General features: G+C 50.5%; 1 long non-coding RNA gene across 1 annotated transcript; it reads left to right on the top strand.

Moving 5' to 3' along the window:
• Positions 1-75: 75 nt before the first annotated feature.
• On the top strand, positions 76-22,030 carry LOC149347504 (uncharacterized). Its single transcript, XR_016292531.1, has 3 exons — positions 76-781; positions 20,239-20,384; positions 21,612-22,030. It is a non-coding gene; the product is annotated as an uncharacterized LOC149347504 (long non-coding RNA).
• Positions 22,031-24,362: the final 2,332 nt, after the last annotated feature.

Below are 24,362 nucleotides of genomic sequence, written 5' to 3'. Positions count from 1 at the left end.
CAAAGGTGAAATATAATGATATCGCATTGCACTCTTAAGGTGACTGTGGCGTCCCCGTAGCTTCAATAGCCTATTAAAGTACTGCCCTTGTTGGGTTGCAAGACACTGCTGGCCTGTGGGCCCGCAAGCTCAGAAAACTGTTGGTGCCGCGAGCGTTCCGACCCATACTCGGCGTCGCAGAGTGCCGGCCTCGTCGCGGACGCGGGTCGCATGTTCGGCGTTCGACAACGCGAACGTAAAAGCCGAGGGACGCGAACATGAGGACACGGCGTTCGAGAACGCGACTGTCAGCACCCAGGGACGCTTCCTCCGAGAACGCCCAGCTGGGTCACGTGGGCACGGCGTTCGAGGGAGCAGCAGTGAACGCACGGGAGTCAACGAGGAGAGTCGTCCTCCAGCAGCGGAAGAGAGCAGCTGCTCGGGGAGCCAGCCTGTACCTTCCAAGGGCCTGGGGCCCTCTTTTCTTTTGGGTCAAAATCTTTCAATAAAGACCCATTTCCCAGCCTTCAGTGAGTCCACAGCCCGTACCTCGCAACAAGCTGGTTGGCAGCGGCGGGATAAGGACAAGGCTGGTGGACGCCCGCTGACGAGAGAGCGTCTTCGAGGATCTGGGATCAACGGAGCTCCGCTACATGGCTCAGGGAGTCACCTTCGTCGCAGTGCAGCGTGAAGGCCAGGCGTGAATACAACCGCTAAAAGGCAACCTCGACGATCTGGGATCGCCGGACTTGGCAGTTCCTGACTTCGGAAGTAACGGTGGCCATCGAGGGCTCCTGGTTGGGTGAGTGCCGAAGCGACTACGTATTGCCAGATGATTTAGAACTGTGTTCTATCTGAGCAATCGACAGCATTTATTCACCACAGGGTGTGTGATTAGTTTGCAGATTTTGTAGTCGGCTCTCGCGAACCATGGATTTAAAGAAATTGAGTAAAGATGAATTGCTGCTGTTGGCAGCTGAACTTGGTTTAGAAGTAAACCAACGTACGCCGAAGCCAGAGATTCGCCATAAAATTGAAGAGGTGGAGTTTGAAGAGGGCGAGATAACGGAGGCTTGGGAAAAGATATGTCGAGTGGAGAAGGAAAATGAGCGGAAAAGAATAGAAGAGCAACGGGTAGCGGCAGAGCAAGAGAAGCGGGAAATAGAGGAACAGGAGCGGGAGTTGAAAAGATGGCAGCTTGAAATTGAGATCCTCCGAGACGCAGTCAAGAATGAAGGATGCGTAACATCGGCAAAAGCGGAGAGTGAGAGAACAGAGTGCCAAGAACATGCACAAGAAGAAGATAGTCGTAAACTGTGCGAAAAGGCGCAACAGGACAATCCTCAGAGGTACGAGTCGCATAACTCAGAGGCAGTGAAACATCCGGCGGTCGTTTGCGTGGAGTTGGTGCGTAGCTGCGACGCCAACGAGATAGTTGCTCGTAAACCTGGAGAGAAGTGTACTCTTAGTGAGTGTGTGAAACCTAAGGAGTCAGTTGTTGGCCCCGAGGTGCACGCGGGAGGCTCGCAGCAAAGAGGAGAGATGAACGCGCCACTGCCGGAGCAAAAACAAATTAAGGGCTGTTATCTTGAGTTGGCAGGGCTATCTGTCACTGATATAAGGAAAGATCGGGTTGTCTTATAGCCTAAAGAAAAGAACTGCATTGCGTGTCAGAAAGCAGGTTCTAAGCGTGCGACGCGGGCGGATAGGTCAGAGAACAAACCCACCCAAAATGCCAGGAAGTTGTCGTCTAAAGGCGAAAGTGGCAGTAAGGCCCCAAAAATGCCTCGATGTAAAAATAGCACAGTTGTGTTGTCTGAAGACAAGTGCAGTCGGGATGAGAGTGAGTCGACCTGCTAGAAACAGGGCATTGGCTTCTCGAAAAACGAGAATAAAAATAACATTAATGAATCCTGACTGCACATACACTCAACCGAGAGATTCTTTGAAAAAGTGTGGGATGATTCCCCGGAAAAGACGACGTCGAAAGCCACCACAGCAAGTTTGTGGCGCCAGGCTACAAGAAAAGGCACGGGTAACTCGTTTGCGTCTGCCGTGTCGGCAGACGGGTCAGAAAGATAGTGCAGCCAGCTCAAAGTGTGAAATGGGGACAGACAGTCGCCTTGCTGGCAGGCCATTGTTGTATAGCAGGGTTCGGCACTGCACGCGCTACCCAGGCTTTCGCAGTGTCTGGACAGGGCACAGAGACATAGTGGCCAAGGAATGTCCAACGCTAGAGTTGACTTCGTTCGTCGCGCTTCCGCAGCTGAAGTGGTGAGACGGACACGATCCCGAAGGGCACGGCTGAAATGTTAATCCCTGAGCACAATATAGGGGGTACTTGTGCTTATCGTTTTCTTTTGTGACCACATTGAAATAGTTAGTTGCATTGCTTGACAAAGTGATTACAGGGCACAGCGCAAAGTAAATTATGCGAAGCATACTAAAATAGCCCAACCCAGCTCCTCGAGCGCGGCGGTGTCGTTGCCATTGACCTTTCATGACCTCCATGTCATACCACGTGATGCGTGACGTCACAGCAGGTGAAAAACGGGGGCCCAACTCGCGCCGTCGCGCGAGGCCTCGTGACAAAGGATGACCACGTGGTACGTGACGTCACAGCAGATGAGAAACGGGGGCCCAGCTCGCGCCGTCGCGCGAGGCATCGCGACCAAGGAGGATCACGTGATGCGTGACGTAACGACATAGGAGAAACGGGGCCCCAGCCTAGGAGGTATTGCCCCAGATCGCGCCGTCGCGCGAGGCGTCGCGACCAATGTGTTTCCTGCTTCTGCCGCTAGGTACGCTGTAGTGAACACGTGATGCTGGAGCGGCGGTATACAAGGGGGTGCGCCTGCCTCTGCTAGGCGTACACGGGATAGAGATGCCTCCTGGAGACTGGGCTGCTCGTTGGAATGAGAAGCAAAAGTTGCGGCGTGCTACAGAGACTGATGAAGAGCGTGAAGAACGTCTAGCCAATCGGCGTGCTCGATATGCAACTAGGCGACAATATGCTTCGCATCTGACTAGGCTTAACCTAAGCTAAGCCTCAGCCATTTTTTAGTCCATATTGCAAGTGTACAAATTCGACTTGAGAACCGAAATGCGGACGGTCTGAGTAGAGAATTCTAAACTACGAGAATATGAGACGGCGTTCTCTGCGTTGCTTTTGTTGTTGTGGGTTTTGCCATGTGTTGACGGGAGCCGAATACTTGTTGAGCAAAAACAGGCAGGAAGAGTTTTCTGGCAATCAGCGTCTGGCAGTCGTTCGTCGCTTGGGCACCGTCAGCCACAGGCGTTGTGTGACGTTTGTGTGACGTTTGTGTGTGCGTGTGTGTGACGTTGCCTGTGGCAACGTCACACACACAGGCGCTCCGGACGGCAACAGGGCAAATGCATGCGTTCACTGTGTGTGTGTGTGTGTGAACGCACACACACACACACGTGAACGCATGCATTTGCCCTGTTGCCGTCCGGAGCGCCTTCCCTCGATCCTGCATCTGGGGATGCAGCCTCGGCGAAGGACTTCATCGGGGGGGGGGGGGGGGGGGGAGTTTGTTGCGTTGCAAGACACTGCTGGCCTGTGGGCCCGCGAGCTCAAAAAATTGTTTGTGCCGCGAGCGTTCCGACCCATACTCGGCGTCGCAGAGTGCCGGCCTCGTCGCGGACGCGGGTCTCATGTTCGGCGTTCGAAAACGCGAACGTAAAAGCGCGACCGTCAGCGCCCAGGGACGCTTCCTCCGAGAACGCCCAGCTGGGTCACGTGTGCACGGCGTTCGAGGGAGCAGAGTGAACGCACGGGAGTCAACGAGGAGAGTCGTCCTCCAGCAGCGGAAGAGAGCAGCTGCTCGGGGAGCCAGCCTGTACCTTCCAAGGGCGTGGGGCCCTCTTTTCTTTTGGGTCAAAATCTTTTAATATAGACCCATTTCTGAGCCTTCACCGAGTCCACAGTCCATACCTCGCAACACCCTGTCGAAGAAAACGGCTCTGCCTATGTTTCTGTCAAAGCAGCAATAACCCCAATTGCGAATCATTGCGGAATACAATTCGACAACCATGACATAGCGTAACTTAGCACGTTATCTGCGTCGCGGGTTACCTGTGGGCTACGGCGTTTGTTCATGCTATGCTTACACGAATACCGGGTCATGCGATCTAGCCGCGGGGCAGATTTTAAGGCGAAAGCCTTTAATGCCTCATACTGTCGTTAGCAGACGCGTCGGCAGCCGTGTGGACACACGCGTCGGCAGTAATGTCCACAGACGCGTCGGCAGGAATGTCGACAGACGCGTAGGCAGATTCGTCCGCCTTTCGGCGTCACTGCTTAAAAGGCTCAAGGTTCCAGCATGAATAAAGGCGCATCTAGTGAATGCAAGGGCTTCATAAATAGGAGTAAAGTCATGAAAAGGAAAATAAAAAATAAAAATAAGAAAATACAAAATAAAAACAAAATAACAATAAGATGTGAAAATAAAAATAAAAGACAATAAATTTAAGAAAAGGAGCAAAAAAAAATGAAAAGAAAAACAAAATATGAAAAATAAAAAAGTAAATAAAAACAAACAGTGCCAAGGAAACGCTTTCGCCTTGCAGCACTCTAGAGAACCCAAGTGCCCCCTGAATTTTTTGTAGCGAGAGCTACGCTACGCCAGCTCTTCGAGCCTTCATCGTGGCACCCCTTGAGCTCCGTGGCCTTGAGCCGGTTGGTCACGTCGTGCGGAGCAGCTGCTGCTGCCGGCGGCGCGGTGCGCCGGCGAAACCGAGCTGCAACAGCTGTGCGCATGCGCCGTGTCGAGTGAGGGGAGATGGTAGTGGAGATGGGGAGAGGTGTAGCAGCTGCATAAGTAGGCGGCTCGGCGGAGCTCTCGTGTCACTCCAGGTTACACCACAGCTAAGCCACAACCAGTTCTTTGTTGTGAAGGTCTTCTTAGACACCGCAATGAAACCTGAAATCTGTCCGACGGCTTCATCGTGTGAACCAGTATTCGTGGCCTCATAGCATCAGTAAATGACGTCATCCACTGGAGACCCACGACGCAGTGAACGTGTTAACATAGCCACCCCGCATAAAAATCGGACAAGGCAACGAGAAGAACATGACTGGTGAATTGAACAGGTTTTAGGATTAGGTTTTACAATCAAACACTACTGACAGATTCTAATATGTACTCTCAGTAACGTTGGTAAGTCAATACAGCTCCTGCTTTCCAGCGCTATTCTTCCAATCATACACGGCGCATTACAAAAGGCGAGAATTTTGGCGAGGCATTCGCAAATGCTTATTTATAAAGGAAAAGGATAAACGATCTCAGCGGAGAACTTAAGACCTAGGCGTACAGACGCCCACAGACTTAACACGAATGAAGGAAAGCGTGGCCTGGACTGCCGTCAGCGACATGAAGTGATAGCCATCGGGTGCGAGATAATGCTCCCAGAATGTTTGCGGTGTCTGACGATAGGAGGTGCTATTCGCGGCAGCTTAGCGGGCAATTCCTGGTTGCCGCGAAAAGAAAACTGGAAAGAGTGTTGCTGGGGCTGCGGAGGCCGAATCGGCAAGCAAAAAACGCGTAAACGCCCCCGTGACCAGCGCGCTGTCCACGCGGCGATCAGGCGCAAGCGGAAAAGTAGTAAAAGCGAGCTGCGCGCCACCTGTCGTCAACCACCGCAAACATACCGAGAGCATTGTCTCGCACCAATGACTATCGCTTCGTGGCGCTGACGGCAGTCCAGGCCACACTTTCCGTCTTTGGTGTTAAGTCTGTGGGCGTCTGTCTGTACTTGAAAATTTCAAGCAGCCCAGAAAGGTTAAATGTGAATTTGAAAAAGTCAGAGAGCAGAATCACCACGCGCTGTTACCGTGCATGTCACTGTCCTACCCTCACCTTTCAGATGCCTCTGGGACAAGTGGGTCTGAGAGGATCACTTCTAAAACTGCTTTTACATAGCAATATCGTTATTAGCACTGCTATTGAGAACGCACTTCTTGGAGGGACTCCAAGCAGACTGTGTGGCAGTGCGATTCCTCCGGCTGCATCGATCTTATTTATAACAATCGTTAATGCATTGACCACTTCGGCCATTGTAGGCTAAACCACATTGCAGAAGAAGAAAGTATGGAACAATAAGTGTATATTCTGTTAAGATGGTTTGCTGTTTGAAGTTACATATTTTCATTGTGCTCTTTTTTACAGGGGTACGGGCATAGCTATACGACAGTTTTGTGGGTGCTGAAAAGAGAATGTTGACATCATATCTCATGCTAGCATTTTTTACATTATGCGAGATGTTGATTATGGTTTTAATCAGGTCTCGTTTGTTGACATGACGCCTCCTCACTTTGATGTATGTGTTGTAGATTAAAAAATTGTAGGAGACACTTAAGCTCTGTTTATAAACCCTATGACATGATAGCGTAATGGGTTAGTTCCCTTATATTGGTTACGGCGCTCGACTGCTGACCCGAAAGACGCGGGTTCGATCCCGGCCGCGGCGGCCCAATTTCGATGAAGGCGAAATTATAGAGGCCCGTGTGCTGTGCGATGTCAGTGCACGTTAGAGAACCCCAGGTGGTCGAAATTTCCGGAGCCCTTCACTACGGCGTCCATCATAGCGTGAGTTGCTTCGGGACGTTAAACCCCAATAAACTAAACCAAACCTTGTAAGCGCAACTACATTTCCCACATTACATTCTTAGATCCCTGGCAGTCCCAATACCCCTCCTGGCGCCGTGGTGCAGTGGTTAAGCGATGCGCCACTGCTCTGCGATGTGAGGTGGTGCGTGCGCTGGGCCGTATCGTGCGGCTCAGGTTCCTCTTTTATAGAGACAAACCATTAACTGCCACGGTGGGCGGTCTGCTCACTATCCAGAGGGTAGGCTGTCATGACGTCTCAAGGTCAGGTGACCTAGGTGTCCCACCTGCCTCCTAGGTTGCTCTCTGGGGACCACCTGCCAGAGCCATGCTCGTGATTTTTCGCTCACAACGCCGACAACTCCAACGCCGGATTTTCTGGGTAACGGGCCCATTTACGCCGTCGTGTTAAAATTCATTGCTCCTCCGAAAGCCGATAAGACTGTGTGCAGTCCCACAGCCTTCGGTGCTATCTATCTCTTTTCGTCTTTTCACTGTTGATTTGCAAAAACTCAGCGCAAGTTTTTCATAGTCAAGCAAAGACAGTTGGCGACAGAGGATTCGACCTTTCGAAGTGCAGCCCTCGGTTTCATAGCGGTGTGCATTTCTTGTAGTGATATGTTTCGGTTTGTGCTGACAGAGATCGTACAGACGGTAAAGCCATGCTGTAACTCTGTGTTGTGAGCTCTCACTGACGTTGGGGATTTCATGCTTCTTTCGTGCCATCTTCGTGGCTACCGCGCGGTTACCCACGAAGTCGGTCTTAAAGGCTTATTTCTGAAGGCCTATTTTCCGTGAGGAATTACCAACAGCCATCATGCAGATACCCTGCAGAGCAAATATGACCCGAAGGGTGGTATTACTTTCGCGGGTTATCTCTGTGACGTCATTCGGCAAGCAGAGAAAAGTATCAAAAAGTTAACATCGTAAACTCTTCTAATGCAGACATTCGACTGCAGTCTAATAAAGGGACAGCCATTGCAGCATCACTATATATAGTCACTTGGTAGTTTTATTTTTCTTGCCCTCGCTTTGAGAACGACATGCACTAAGCCATAATTGGCCTCTTTCTAATGCTCGCTTGGTGAGTCGCTGCATGCAATGTCATGCGCTAGAGTATTTGTTTGTCAGCGTTTTTTCTCTTAGAGATACGATTTTGCAGATCTATAATAGAAGAGCGCATGAACACATACAATTAAACAAAAACCAGCTGTAATCTAAATATCAAGAAGAGGGCAAATACGGGCTGGTTGGTTTGGCGCTGGTGTTTTGTCGTTCTCTTGTGTCGTCTTGCATTGCTCTGTTTTTCCAATTCCTAAATGTCAAGCTTTTTCAAAACATGAGAGTTTCGTGGCAACTTCCATAAACATAGCTGCACACTTGAAATAATCCCAACAAGTTCTTTTCATGCAGTTCTTGCAGCTGAAACATTCGCTGAGTGTTAAGGGGGGCCTTTAAGGCACGCATATGTAAAAGTCCAGGTTAGAGCTTAAAACTGAGGAAAGCTGTTAACTACAGGCCGTACAGAACAGTCCCAAATTGATGAAATCTCTGATTTTCCGTGCGGCCTTTTAAGACCCATCCCAAGTCAGGCTTGCAGAATCGCGTCACTGCTGCCCCTAAGCGTCCATTGACTGTGTTTCGCCACCTTCTCTTCAGTATCTCATTTTCCGTCGTACCCACCTTTAGGATTTGCCTTTTTTTGCCCCTCCTCTCTCTAATGAACCATGTACCCTGCGGGAAAATAAATAAATAAATAAAACAAATATAAAGCCGGAATGAATGCGCTACTTTAGGATAACAGCTCTAAGTAGACAGACCTCAATGAGGTCACCCAGTAGCCCAAATTGAAATCCTCGCTCGATCCTAAGTGAATCGGGGAATTAAAGAGAATTACTAAACAATCTTGACATATACTTACTATGGGTTCTCATCTTTACGCGAGAGGCGTTACCGATGTGACACGCTATATCTACAGGCAGTTTAAGCTTTCTCCTAACTGCGTACATGCAAGAAGTAATTTTTGGTTACAACGGGAGCCTCGAAACTCCAACTATAATTAAGGTACTACGGCCGCAGGGTTGAAATTAAGACTTAAAATAATATTAAGAAAATTAAGGGCGGCATTAGAAAAACAGCTCGTAACGACAGAGCGCACCGAATAAGTCAAAGTACAACGAAGGAGTAAAACTGCCTTATTTTTGTCTAGTTTCGCTTATGTAGGCTACATCCGAACGGTACGGCAAAACAGCGCTGACGGACGGGACGGAAGAAAATGAGACAAACACATGCGCTGAACTAACAACCAAATGGTTTATTGCGAAATAGGGGTGCAATATAAAGCATAGATATAAATATAAAGCATAAAGCATAATGCAATATAAAGCATAAAGCATAAAACATGCAATATAAAGCAATATATAAAGGCATGTCAGAAGAAACACAGAAACAAATTTGTCAACTGTTGCTGTGGTGTGATCTGCAAGGTTCCGCTGTCATGCGGCCGATTCTACATCGGGGAGACCGGACGGTGCGTCAATGATCGGCTACGCGAACACGCGAAAGACATAGAAAACAAGTCACGCCGAAATAACATGGTCATTCATTTCGCAGATTGCGACAAATGTGAGGCGTTTTTAGACCAAATCACTATCATCGCCAAGTATAGAGATCACACCTCACGCCTGATATCGGAGGCCTTTCACATTCACACATTAGGCAACTCATGTGTAAGCCAACCATCGGTGGCTCTATTCCCACAGGAGATCGCTTTTCTTAATCATTGATGATACCCGGATTGTATGCCTTGTCATGTTTACACCGCAGTTTTCCCCTTCTATGCTTTATATTGCACCCCTCTTTCGCAATAAATCATTTGGTTGTTAGTTCAGCGCATGTGTTTGTCTCATTTTCTTCCGTCCCGTCCGTCAGCGCTGTTTTGCCGTACCATTCAACATGAACCAACCAGCCCGACTCAGCCCTCTCCTTACATCCGAACCCCTGTGAAACTGATGCAGTTCTCAAGATTGTCCCTTGCGGCAGCAGTCTATCTTGGAAGGCCGTTGCAAAACTTCCAGACGTCGCATCAGCATTCGACCGACGGAGTACTTAGGAGTGCACGTGGTGACCCCTTTGGTGCCTAAAAAAAATAGCTGCAGTGTGGGTATGATACAGTATGATACATGAGGCAATGGGCATGGGCAAATGAGTTCACGAGAGTAAAAGAAACAGTATGCTCCATTACAGCAGCGGACTGGATCCGAGAAAGTTTACAGGCAACAAGGACCGGCACAGAGTAAGGCGGGCAGACAAGTTTACGAAATCTGGATTATTTCCCCAACAGTTGGAATATTTCCCCAACAGCCCTACTGCAAACCGCAGGACTTGAACACCTGGCCATGCGTCGCAATCGTGAAAAATTAAAGTTATTCTACCTGTATTATCACAATAAACTAACACTAGAGGAAGGAATTTTAGTTGACCACACATCTCGACACCCTACACGCTCTTACCATACTAAGAAAGTTGCCGCGTTTTCATGCAAAACTAATGTTTTTAAGTATTCGTTCTTTCCTCATACTATCATTAAGTGGAATGGTTTACCTGCTGATGTTGTCAATTGCGAATCGGTGGATTTATTTTTACAAGCTCTGAAGGATGTATAGGGCTCTTATGTATCCTTGTTTTGGGCCAAGTCCGATGCCTTCGTTTGCTGCCAGGTTCGATGTCATCATTTGTTCTATGCCTTTGTAATCGATTTTATGTTGTTTGTTCTGGTTTTTGCTCTGTTCGCTATCTGCTTCTTTTGCAATGTACTTGTCATTTTTATCAATATGTTTGTACCCCACTCCTGCCTAAGGCCTGTAACACAGGCCGGCAGTATTTGCTAAATAAATAAAATAAAATAAAATAAAAATCTGGAGGATTGGCGGTAGCTCACCTAAAGTAGGGTTATTTCGAGATAGATGGGACAAGCCTCCATGCCGCGAAGATGTATGCGGGATGATGATAATTACGAGGTTGTCATGATATTTGGCAGCACGGATAGTTTTCCAAGAAGGCTCAAAGTACCAAAGTGTCGTCAGGAAGATCAAAGAATGCATTAGGAAGCGGTGCCAGAACTTTGAGCATCGGATCACCTTCGTGCAAGCCAGAGTAATCAGCGTTCAAGGACAGCCTTGGGTATTTTTCGAGGTTAACCAGTTATAATAAAACTTAAACCGTAGTCTTGTTCTCGTTCTTGAATACTTACACTGAGTTTGTGAGCAACGCGACATTTGATTCCGACGTAAATAGATTTTAAATTCTCTCGTATCGGCAGCCTCAAGCAAGGCAATTTTCACGGGCAAAACAGCATTTTCGCAGTACACAGACATTATCCTCACGTAGACACCCATACCTCGATTCACACGCAGAATTTTATGCGTGCATTAGGTGCTCTCAAGCCTCTATGAAAGGACTCCTCGCTTTCAGTCGCTACTTCAGGCATTAAACGCGCTTCTCTCGCGTCTCTCTACTACTGATCGTGACGTCATCCTAGTATGACATGAAGCATCACCCCTAGCCACGGAATGTGCCTTGGTTTAGTTTTTAGCTCTTTCCTTGCCATGGGAAAATTGGCCACTTTTTGAAGGTTTTGTTAATAATTTTTTCAAATTAATATTAGTATGCTTACAATGTCATGTCATATATCAATTGGAAGCTAAATAGATTACAGTCGAGCCCACTTATAACAGCCGCAGATATAACGAACGCTCGCTTAGTACGAACGAGGGCGGTGCTACCGTCAAAATATATATTGGGGCCATGGCACAGTGTCTCACATAAAACGAACTGTTGTGGCCTCAACACTCGGTTAGAGCGAACGCGAAGCTGTCGGGCCCCCGTAGTTGACCGAGCCGGCGGTGTTTGGCGCGGTTTCGCTCGACTGCGAACCCGCGGCAGGCGAATTTCGCGCACTTTGTGTTCCCCTGACACGACGCGAACACAGAGCGCACAAAGCGTCCCCCGGTGCTCCTTTGTGGGCAAAATAAAGTAAAAAAAGAAAAAGCGTGCGTAGAAAAATGAAAACGAAAAATCGCGCGCGCGTGGTGACGAACTTGTTGATTTGTTGCTCCGTTGCCACCCGGCGCTGATGGCATTGCGCCGTCGATTCTTTCTGTGCGATGGCACTGCGTTTACATCTTTGCCGCATCCATGCCTTTCCCAGATCGGAGAGTTGAAGGCTGCCTCAACGCGCGAGCCCAAGGGCTTGACTTGCGCCTGGTGCGATAGAGGACTGTACGCCGACCTCTCAGGTGCTAAAAGGAAAGCTGCCGACATCGCAACGAAGATGGCCATTGTTAATGAACTTGCTCAAGGTGCAAAAAACTGCGAACTGGTCAAGAAGTACGGACTGTCGAAATCGACCATTTAAACCATTGCTAAGGGCAAGGAAAAGATTCTTGGTGCTACCGTCGTCTCGCTTGCTCTTTTTGCCCGTATTATAGGTGGTCGACTTACTACGAACTTTGGATACAACCAACAAATGACGCGTGACGATCAAGTTCGTTATAAGTGGGCTCAACTGTACTTTGCAAAAATGTAATTCTGAAAACAGATATTGAGACATAGATGTGAAATGTTTTGTGAAAACGGTTACACACGGCAATTTCAAATCTATTTGGTTGTCTGCGTGTGTTACTGATGTGTGGTTAACATGTTAAGCTTCGCCTGTAAGAGTGGAACGCGACAGCGTCTTGCAACGCTGCCAGGGAGTCCACAGAACGCCATCGCCAATTCGGCTGTACGCCTTGCTGGACGGGGGAAGGCAGGGGGCAGCCGGCGTTTGCCAGACGTGCGGCGCTTCAGCTCCGTCATTTTTTGGCACGAGCCACGGCTCAAATCATCGGACCCCATCAGTTTTGCTCCCATTGGATTTGGCAAGTTCATCGGCATCTGTGGACACCAATTTCATCTAGGTGGGCCCAATTTTACAAATTTTAGAGCGGTTTTTCCTACCCGCCTCCGGCGCCGACGCTAAGCCTAACAGCTGCGCCGGCGTTCGGCTGCAAGGGAGCCGCTTTCGGCAAGATGGCAGAAACGCTTCTGCAACGCGGCTATGACCCGGACGCCATGTCTTGGTCGACCGTTCCCGTCACTGTGGAACCCAAATCGGCGCCCGCGGACCCGATCCGCAATGCATCTCTCCTCCGTCTACTTGAGCGCCGCTCCAGACGAGAGACCAAGGTAGAGGCGAACGCCACGCCAACCACCGGCAAGGCTGCTGCTACCCGCCAAGCTGGCCGCAAACCCGTGACCAAATGGAGGCCCAAGCCTCTACCAAAATTCAACCAAGACGACTTTGTCATCGTCATCAAGCCCCGGAAATCACTGGCCATCCGGGACGCCTTTGAATACGGCGAACTCGGTGCAGCGTTCGGCGCTTTCCTCGGGGCGCCTAACGCGGCCGAGTTGAGCCTCCTCCAATGCAAGGAGGAAAATTTGATCCTAGCTACCACCCGGAACGCTCACGTCGCAGACCGTCTGCTAGGCGAGTTTTCCATCAAATCGACCAAAGGAGATGTGCCTCTCGCCGGCCATCTGAAAGAACATCAAGAGGACGTCTGCTATGGGGTCATTACGGTGGCCAACCAAGAGACGTCTGAGTCTCTCCAACCTTGCGTGCAGTGGAGGAGCGGCACTTTACTAGATATCCGCAAGTTCGGCTCCTCAAACAAGGCCAGGCTTACCTTTGCCGGCACGGTGAGGCCTCGATACGTGCACTACAACTCCGAGATTGTCACAGTGCAGCCATATTTCCGCACTATTCCGGCCTGCAGCTTGTGTGGAACTGTCGGCCATCGGGTGGACTCTTGCCCCAACCCAACCCAAGACACGTGTGGCCTGTGTGGACAGCAGGCACCCGTAAAAGAGGGGGTGCGGACCCCTCACGAGTGTCAGCCAAAATGTGCGGTTTGTGGTGGTGGCCATGCCACGAACTCGCGGGACTGCACTGCAAAATATCGCCATACCAAGCCAGCCGCCCCTAAGGGCGGGAAATCCAGCGGGACGGGCAGGCAGCCACGTCACCCAAGCAGCATCGGCAGCGATGCTTCAAAACGGCAGACGCCTACCAGCGGGAAGGACGCCAAGAGCTGTCAAGTGCCACCAACGCCCCCACACGGCGGCCAGGAGAAGCAAGCCCTCTCCCAAGACAACAATGGCGCGACCGGCTCCTGGGCCAACGCCGTCAAAAATGGCAAACAGGTGAGCGGTTCAGGCAGGGTTGCCTCCTCCTCCCACCTCCTCTCCCCTCCCCCTCGCTCGGCGGCTGACGCTGAGCTCCACAACATTGTAGCTTCTCTCCGGGCACAAAACGAGATGCTACTTGCCAAAATTGAAGCCTTAGAGCCTAAAACAACTCCCCCTCCCCCTAGTAACTCCGACACGGACGCTATGGAGAGCGAGACGGCGGCGACGCCGGCTCTGGAACCTTCCCTTGCCGAACTCGAAGCCCGTCTAAATTCCAAATTTGACTCCCTGTTGGAGACAGCGATGGAACGCCTCATCGCTAGAGTCATGGAGGCTATCCCCTCTATGATCGCTCAACACGTCGCGACTAACACCCGCCTTTCTCGCAGAGCCGGTCCTCTTAAGGACGTATCTGGTCGGCCCTCCAGATTGTCCCGCCGAGTAAATGACCTTGACGATGACGAAGACAGCTGCCCCCCTCTAGGTGCTGAGCTTCAGCCCCTGGTATCTGGCTCGGGGGCAGCCTCACTTCCACCTCTCACCTCTAAATCTGAGCATGGCGGTACACCCCCGGTGTAGGCGCTCCCCCCTTTCCAAATCGGCTTCCCCCATTACGATTACTCAGTGGAACTGTCGGGGGCTCCGGTCCCGTTCCAAGCGGGCCGACCTCCGACTTTTCCTTTCAACCTTTGAGCATTTGCCAGCCGTGGTTGCCCTCCAAGAGCCAGGGAAAGGCGCCGCACTACCAAATTATACGACGTTCCAGCAGGACCCCTCGTCTTGTCTATTAGTCCATAGAAATTATACAGCCAACCAGGTCGACTTAGACATACAACTTGAATACTCATATGTAATGGTGACCCTCCTCCCACTGCGCAAGCAGGATGCACCGCTACACATACTCAATGTATACTGCAATCCGAAATTGCCGAATGTATCATTCGCGGACCTCTTTAGCCGCGCGCTGAGAGTTGCGGGTCGGAACCCCCTCCTGATTGTGGGCGATTTCAACGCTCCCGCTCGGATGTGGGGTTACTGTCGTGAAGAGAAGCGGGGACGCAAGTTGGCGGAGCTTGCTTCAACGCTGGGCCTCACTCTTCACACTGACCCAGTCCACCCAACTCGTATCGGCAACTCCGTGACTAGGGATACCTGTCCGGACTTGACCTTCACCCGCAACATTCAGTATGCAGACTGGGTCAACACCGAGGAAACCCTCGGCAGCGACCACTGCCTCCTGAACAGAATGATTAGGACCCATCCTTTCGCACGACCAACAACGCAAGCCCGACTCCCAGATTGGACCAAGTTCAGGCAAAATTATAACACTACCACACCCATACATGAGCAAGGCTACCAGTCTTGGTCACAACATTTGGTCTCTTGCCTTCGCTCCTCCGAATCTCAAATTCAACTCTCAGAGCTGGTCTCGGATGTGGACAACCACCTGCTCCACCTCTGGGAGGCCCGGCATTGCCTCGTCCGTCGGTGGCGCCGGCAAAAGCACAACCGAAAACTTAAAGCTCGCATCGCCGAGCTCACTCAACGAGCGGCTGAGTATGCGGCCCAACTCGCCGACTCCAACTGGGTGGCCCGATGCAATACGGCCGCGCGGCAAATGTCCAGCCGGAACACGTGGCGGCTCTTTCGCGCCCTAATTGACCCAACGCAAACACGCATGGAAACTCAAAAACACCTCCAAAGAGCAATACACAGCTTTCAGGGCAACACAACTCAATTGGCGCACAAGCTCCGGGACCAGTACTTGTGCACCACACAGGACCCCCGCGAGCCGGCGTACTCTTATGCAGGTTCTGAGAACGTTGAGCTGGATCAACCGTTCCAGCTCCACGACCTGAGGGCGGCCCTGGCAAAAATGAAACGCGGCACCGCTCCGGGTCGGGACAAAATTACAGTCAAATTGTTAGCCAACCTCCCCGACCTGGCATACCTGTCTTTATTGAATTACATTAACTCAATCTGGCTTGGGGAAGTGCCACTCCCCATCGAGTGGAAGACCGCCCTGGTCACCTTCATTCCTAAAGCTGGCAAGGCCATCAACACGGACAACCTCCACCCCATCTCTCTGACTTCCTGTGTGGGCAAACTCATGGAGACGATGGTACGTGACAGGTTGTCCGAGTTCATGGAATCCAAACACCTTTTCGCAGACACCATGTTCGGGTTTCGCCCACAAAGATCTGCACAGGATGTCCTGCTACAACTAAATCGGGATGTCCTCGACCCCGTCGAATGCCCTCACAATGACAAGGTCGTACTCGCCTTGGATTTGAAGGGTGCATTAGACAACGTTACCCACGAGATCATTCTCACCCACCTCTCTCAAACTAACTGCGGCAAAAACGCCTTTCAATACATTCGGCAATTTTTAACCGACAGACAATCTTACATTCGAGTCCAGGATAAAGAACATGGCCCTTTTCATTTAGGAACCAGGGGTACACCCCAGGGCGCGGTGCTGTCTCCCCTGTTGTTCAATTTGGCTATGATGCGCCTACCGGCCCAGCTGGGCGCTGTCGCCGGTGCGCAGCATGCGCTGTACGCCGATGACATCACCCTGTGGGCTACACAGGGTTCCCTTGGAGACATTGAGGCCAACCTGCAGGGGCGACCATAGTGGACCGTTATGCTCGCCGCTGCGGCCTCCAATGCTCCACCCAAAAGTCTGAATTTGTGCACATACGCCCCTCACCAAAGTGCACAGCCAAAATTTCATTGTCTCTTGAGACAGGTCCAATTCCTGAAAATATCGAAGTCCGGGTACTGGGGCTCTCCATACATCAAAACAGACGGTCAGAAACAACATTGGCCAAACTCCGTCAGGTGGGGGACCAGGTGGGCCGCTTGGTCCGCCGGGTTTCTAACAAGCGCGGGGGGTTACGATGTAAGGACGCCTTGCGGCTGGCGCATGCATTTGTAACCAGCTGAATTCTATATTCGACTCCATACCTCCACCTGCGGAAGCAAGACGAGGATTCACTCGAAGTCATCCTGCGCAAAATTATTAAGCGAGCTCTGGGCCTCCCCGTGAACACCTCCAACAAGCGCCTCCTGGGGCTGGGCATGGTGAACACATTTCGGGAGCTCCGGGAAGCCCACTTGACCAACCAATACACACGTCTCTCAAAGACATCGTCGGGTCGCCGCCTGCTTGCCCGACTGCACATCCAACACACCACTCTTATGGAAGAGCGCGTACGTATTCCATCCCAGTGGAGATGCGCCCTCCACGTGCGCCCTCTTCCCGCGAACATGAACCGTGAAGACCATAATGGCCGGCGCCTGGCGCGGGCGAAAGCCCTGGCCCGCCACTATGGATCGAAACCCGGCGTATTCTACGTGGATGCCTCCGGCCCCCACCACGGGGGATGGTACACGGCCGCAGTCATCCACCAATCCAAAACAGTGAACGGCCTTACTTTCCGAGCCCGTGACATAACACACGCGGAGGAGGTCGCCATTGCGTTGGCTGCATCTGATTCCAATTCAAAAACAATTATTTCCGACTCGCGAGGGGCATGTCGGAACGTCGAGCAGGGCTGGGTACCATATCTAGCCTACCGCATTCTCCAAAACAGCGTCTACACCGGGGACCCCGCGCACCGGCGTATCGTTTGGGCTCCTGCTCACATGGGCCTTGAGGGAAGTGAGGCAGCTGACGCCGCCGCCCGCGCGCTCTCTCACCGGACATTCCCCTCCGACCCCGACGATCAGGAACTCGAATTCACTCCCGCTTACTCCTTTAAAGACATTGTTTTACATTATCAATCTGGCCATGGTCTTTATCCCCGCCCGTGTAAAGGTCTCTCAAAGGCGGAGGAGCGGCTTTTGCTTCGCCTGTATACCAATACTTTGCTGTGCCCGGCAGCTCTCAAACACTTCGACCCCTCTTTCTCGGGCAGCTGTCCGCACTGTGCGGAGAAGTCTTCGGACATTTACCACATGGTGTGGGCCTGCCCCTCCAACCCTGCTATCCCCCCTCACCCCAACCCAACCCGGGAGGACTGGGAGGCGACCCTGCTCGGCTGCTCTGACCTGCAGGCCCAACGGGCCTTGGTCGCGCGAGCCCGGGCGGCGGCCGACGCCACTGGGGTCCCGAACTAGGGACCTCCACCTAGTACTTGTAAGGGCTGGCCCCCTCTGGGTCAGCTCATGCAATACCTCCAGTAGTGCATGTGTAAATAAATGTTTTCCACCACCATTGCTGGACGGTAAATTTATTTTTTGAGGAAAGGAAATGTATCTCTCTCGCATATCTGGGTGGACACCTGCACCTCGCCGTAAGGGAAAGGGGGAAGATGGGAGTGAACGAAGACGCCGTATTAGCTAGACGCACCTTTGTTCATTCCAAACCATTCAGCTGGCATTACGGAGTGGCTAGCGTGCTCGTATCGCACTCCGGAGACCCTGGTTCGATTCCCCAACTCGACCAATTTCGTTCTCGGTTTTATTGATTTATGCGGTCTAACTAGAAAGGTTAATTAGGCTATTTCATATTTATATTCTTGTATTTCTATCCATCGTGTTCTGTCATTAACCTGTCAATTGTTGGAACTGTCTAGGATGTTCGACACAACGTATATGAAACGAGCAACGTCTTACTGAGTGGGGAAGTGCGTGGTGGTGGAGGGAACGCGGCTTCGTACTTATGTTTTTTTCAGCAGCGTCTCCTTCCGCGGACGCTGTTGTCGCTGCGGCGCGCGTCTTTCTTTTTTCTTCTGACCTCTTCATTCTCCTCTATATTAATTAGTCTAATTGATTAATTAAGCAATTAACTAAACTCAGTCCAACTTAGTTGCAGCATCACTATACGATCCCTTTGATTGGTTGCATGGTTACTAGCCAAAGTACAATTGGCCCCATTTGAAATTCGCGCACTGTGACGTCACGAGCATTTCGACCAATTGAAAAGCGTGACATTGGGGGCGGAGCTGATTACGAGGCCGACGCCGACGACGACGCGAAACCCAGGAACGGACGCCAAAGAGCTGCGCTCTAAAAAGAACACGTAAACGAGCTTCCAGTGAAACCGCGAACGCCGTCCAGACTAACGACCGCGATGCTTTCGCCGCGCCGCTCGTAGAGCGGCTTTTTCATTCGTTATTACGGCGCCGGTTAAAATGGAAAGAGGCGATCGAATGGCGCCAACCTCACAGATAGTGAATAATTTTGTTTAAAAATTTTAACCTGATGCGCTTGCAGAAGATGGGACTGTGTGGTGCCCATCGTTCTTAATATCGTTTATTTCGAATTCTTCATTCTCATAAATTTGGCCGCCTAGATTTGGTGACTCGGAGTGATTCGATTTGGTGACTCGGAGTGTCATTATGCCTCTTACAGCATTTTAAAAAATTTCTTGTTCTTCCTGTTTTCATCTTAGGGAAAGCGGTCTTGAACTTTTCCAATGGGGTGTGAAAAGCCACTTCAAGAATGTTTTCACAAAAAAAAACTTGTAAAAAAAAACACGCGTTGCCCGATGATCCGGAACATTGTCCTGATGGTAGTTTACGCGTGCTCTTCTTTTTAGGCGTTTTTCTCTAGATACTGGAGGAAGTTTTTTTTTGTAGCGTAAGCTACACTGACCACAGTCTCGCCGTTTCGCGTGCTTCCTCCGTCGCCAATACTGCGCATGCGCGAGGAGCGAGTGACGTCACTGCGCACAGCTGGCGCGCCTCGCTGCGCGCGCTCGCCGCTTCCGCTGCTGCCGCCGGGGCCGCAGAGCCACGTGACGTCAATGCTCACGCTACGTATAGCCTGGCATAGCAGAGCTTTTTTTGTTTTTTGGGCCTTCAGTCTTGGGCCGTTGGTGTTGCGCCTTCGGCACGTGGTAAATGTCCATAGCACCTTCTCCGGCCGTAGAAAATGAGTACTATTTTTTTTTTTTTTGCAGCAGCTACGTAAAGCCGGAACGTGTTTTGTGGCGAACAGTCGATGGGGTTCTGCTTAACGTATTTCCTCTTGGTTTGAGAATTGAAAAACAGAAACAATGCATCGTCCACGGAGATATTTCTTGAAACGGAAACATACCTAGCACATTCATGCCTGCCTGACGTGTTCCGTTTTGTCAAGCACTCTGTTCAGCGGTAAGTGTTCTAGAAAGGTTTTCGGATTATCAGATTACATTGACGATGCTGAGCAGAGATGATAGGGTAAAGCCGGCACTTGAATCCAATCGCTTGAACGGATGACACTCGAAGAGTCTGATACGGCGTATCGGACTGATTTGCCGCTGCAGGACACTAGAAGTGGAAGGCGGAAGGAGTTCTGCCTCAAAGAACCTATTATCTTATTAATTGCCTGGCCCCTAATAGAATGGTGGGTTAATAATGACGATGATGCTCACATTCACTATACTTCTTTTTGCTTCCAACACCAGAAACGCAACACACACGAGTCGGTGCCCATGGTCGTGCTGGCGGCGATGTACACGCTGGCCGCCCTACTAGTGCTATTCCTACCCGAGACACTCCGAGTAGACCTGCCGGACACCCTGCGTGAGACCATGGAACTAAGCACGGTGAAGTACGCCACACCATGTAACTGACAGTCGTCACAGTCCGAAATTTTCTTTCAGCCGGCTGCAGGAGCAGGAATGTGCCACACCAGAAGCTGCACACTGCAAAATGGCAACAGTGTCACACACTCTTCAAGGCGATTGCTTGCTTGACGGCTGGCGCCGTCTGGTGGCCCCACTCCTAAGGTTTATGTACCGTCTTTGTCAAATGTAACCAGGCTGCATGGTTTGCTTCTAGCTTGTATAGTGGAGCCCTTGTGGCTTTCCTAAAGAACAAAAGGTGCTGGAAGGTAAGAAGAACCTCAGTCCTTACCTTTAACAACCCTTTCAGCTTCAGGGAAGCTGTAAGGGATCCACTGTACGAGCTAGAAGCAAAACGTGCAGCCTGGTTACTTTTGACAAAGACTGTACTTAGCGAAGCACAGCGCGAGGTTCTTTTTTGATCCTCCGGTTAGCGCCAGCGCATGCGATCCTTCAGCATCTGCTTGTTATGCGATGTTATCTGGCAGCTTGCTTTCCTTTCACAATCGAGTCTCGCTGCTAAAAAAATAGTGTGCCGGCTTGATTACGGCCGCGTCCAGTACATCTACGTGACGCTGAAATAGTAATATCATCGGGGACGGAGACTTCGCGGAACATTCAAAGACCAATGACAATTTAAAGAATTCCAGTGTGTGCGCATTGCCTATAAGAGCCTCCTAGCTCACCTCTTACCAAAATTTGTGTACAGTGTTCCTTTCTAGGTAGCTTCTCGGGGCGATCCCATCTGATACAAAAAAGCAATGAATAATACGCGTTCGTTTATTTTTTCATGCGGACTACATTCGTACCTTTCATAGCGTTGTACCTGACGTAGAAGACAAATAAACCAGCGCAAAAGGCGACGGGCCAGAGAGAGGAGAAGACAGGACGAGCGCAGTGATCACAGGGCAGCGCTCGTTCTCTGTTGTTCTTTCTCTGGTCCGTCGTCTTTTGCGCTGGTTTTTTATAAATCCGTACCAACTAGCCCAACTCAACGTTTTGCTGGACGTAGAAGACATAGGGTAATAACCAAAATAATTCTATAGCTTCGATGTTTACATTGTTAGCTTGTTACTCAAAGCTCGCACGGGCGAATAGTGTTTTCTCGCCGTCTTCATGAGAGGAGCCTAAAATGAGAGAGCTAAGAATTGCGCCCCAAAAATGCCATGAGAATGCGCGCGCAGCGTGATTTCTGCTGTTGTTTTTATTTCTAGGAATGGGAAGCCCGAAGTCTCCGCAAAAGGGTTGATGGCTTCTGAGAAACCTGCCGCCGAGATGAGCGGGCAACTGGGCGGAGAGTGACGAAGACTGGAAGGCATCTCACAAGACGTAGCAGCACTGTTGTGTTCTGGTTGGAACTCTGAGAGCTGGAATTTCAATCCGGCTGTCGGACTTTCTCACCGGGCCTCTTTTATTTGTTCTTGCGCCCAGCCTGCTGCAGCAGTCTCACCACGTAGCTCTTGAGGGCCACTCTCTTTTTATGGGGCCAATGTTATATTGCACGCCTTTGAGATGCTGACTGGCCTGCATCTCGCCTTTATCTCATCATGCTTCCTTCGAGCCCTTAGTAATAAATGGAAGGTGGCTGTCAGATGAGGGCTTTCGCTTAGGTAGTAATAAATTCACCGATTCAGTTATGTCGTTCCGTTTTCGTTTCGGTGTTAACGCAAGAACAGTCCCTATGACGATAAATCTGAGTTATTAGACACCTTTAGCATACCGTGTTACCGTTGCCGGTGGTACCGGGAGCCTGCGCGCAGCATTGCGCCATGCGCAAATCGTCTTGACGGCGCCAGGTACCCGGAAGATATGCGCGCGCGCCTGCACCATCTTGACCAATCAGCGCGTGCTCAGCTGTGGTGGGCGGGCTCCCAGTACTCCGGTACCGGTACCGGTAACACGGTATGCTTGTAAGCGATCGTACGACGCAATTTCTTATCGGCGCTGGCGCCCGTTCAGACGGCGGCAGCCGTCTCCTCGACTCAAGTGGCGTTCATGTGAATATGGCTCGGTGCGCCGGTCGGTCCGGAGCGCATACCGCATCGCCTGCCTGTCCTCTTCCATTTCTTCACGGCGCCGTCAGGACGCCGTTTGTGTTTGTGATGTTTGTGTTTTCGCAAATGCGGCGCGTCGACTCATCAGCATTGGCGGCAGGAAGCGCAGCGCGAGTGTGTGGTGCGCGAGCGATCTGAGCGGACGTGCGTGTAAGACAGTGCGAACCCTTTTGAAGTGCGCGAATTTGAATTGTAACCACAATATATCCGTTTTTATTTCCAAAAAATTGTGTGTGTGTGGACTGTTCTTCCTCGCTCCCCCTTCCCCTTTTCGGTCATCTCTAACATGCTAACGATGTCTCCTTTACGTGTGGAAAACAACAGCAGTGATTTTATGTGTGAATTTATTTAGCTTTCATTCTCGTAATGCCGGAGAGTACAGCATACGAACCTGAAGAGGAAAATGAGGCCGAATCTATGAGGAATATTCCGAAAATTTCCGTCTGAATGATAGCAACATAAAAAAAAAAGTACCATACTTGCAGCCCCGAGTGCAATCCGAACGAGTCTCGACGCAAAGAGAGCAGCTTCGTGTTCTGCTTTTTCCTGCATTTTACGTTGGCACTTTCTAGAATTTTTCTGCCGGCTGCCGTTTTGGAGGGCCGTGTTATCTGCCCTTTCAAATGCCCCTCAATGAGTTCTTCTGCCGTATTTGTTACGCCTATAGAGACATGAGCCTAGCTGTTCGGGTGTTGGATTGTAGCCTCAAAGCAGTTTTGTATGCCCTGCGTATATGTTTTTTTTATTCGAGATGTTTGCCATTAGGCATAAGGTAAAAGGGAAAGAAAGTTATAAGGAGTGTAAACAAGCCTCGCTTAAAAAGTGGCAAAAGTTTGCGATAAAGCGATTATCATGAGTCCACTTGCGATAGTCGCCTGCAACGTCCCATCGCAGGCCTACATTCTTTACATCGTCTTTAAAGTCGGAGATATGGGAGTGCGTAGCATATGCGGCTAAGCACAAAGGCTTGCAGTAACCTTGACGTTTCTTTTTCTATTAGTCCTTTTTTTTTTTGCTGGTGACCCTCTTGATGAGCCTAGCTGTTTGGTCAATGTAGTTAGTCATATTTCTGATTAAGGTAGAGTTTTGCCTGCTGCTTTGCAGTCACATTCCCAAGATCCTGACTTCTGTGACCTTTGGTATGTCAAGGTTGTCTATACTGAGTTTGATTTCGTTTTGATGACTTTTCCTGCCCATTAGGGGGGGGGGGGGGGGGGGGGAGTTATGAGCAGCTCGGATTAGGAAGGAGATGAGGTCAGTCCGGCTTTCTTTGTAACTTCGATTACTATGTTGCCACCTGCTTGTAACGCTTCTCCTACCTCCGCGTAGCTGCTTTTCTTTATGCATAGCGTAATATCGTCTGCGTACACGCCGTGGTATAGGTTTGGTATCTTTTTTAGTCGTTGTGTGATCTCTAGTAAGGCCATATCAAATAGGAGCTGTGATAGTACTGCCCGTTGTGGGGTGCCCCTGCTACCTAATTCCGCCGTGTCTGTAGCTAAGTCTCCTACGTTGATGATTGCTTGCCTGTTTGAGAGGAGGTCTTTAACGTAGTTGCATGCTCTTTTGCCCGGGTTGATAGCCTGTAACCCCGCTAGCACGGCTTCGTGTTCTGCGTTGTCGAAGGCTTTCGTCAGATCCAACGCTAAGACTGCTCTGGTGTCTTTAGCCGGGGTATTGGGGACCAGAATGTGTTCTTTGAGATGGAAAATCACGTCCTGCGTAGATAGATTGGGTCTGAAGCCTACCGTGATGCGCAAAAGGGACACCTAGCCGCTGAACAGACCAATGAACGCAATCGCGTCATCCTCCACTACGGCGTCTCTCATAGCCTTAGTCGCTTTGGGACGTTAAACCCCATAGACCGACCGACCGACCGACCGACCGACCGACCGACAATCGCGTCAAACC

This window comes from Amblyomma mixtum, chromosome 4 (genome assembly GCF_055824585.1).
Source record: "Amblyomma mixtum isolate Tamu chromosome 4, ASM5582458v1, whole genome shotgun sequence".
Classification (NCBI taxonomy): Eukaryota; Metazoa; Arthropoda; class Arachnida; order Ixodida; family Ixodidae; genus Amblyomma; species Amblyomma mixtum.
Note: the sequence above shows the minus strand (reverse complement) of the source record. Positions and strands in the feature narration are given on the sequence as shown.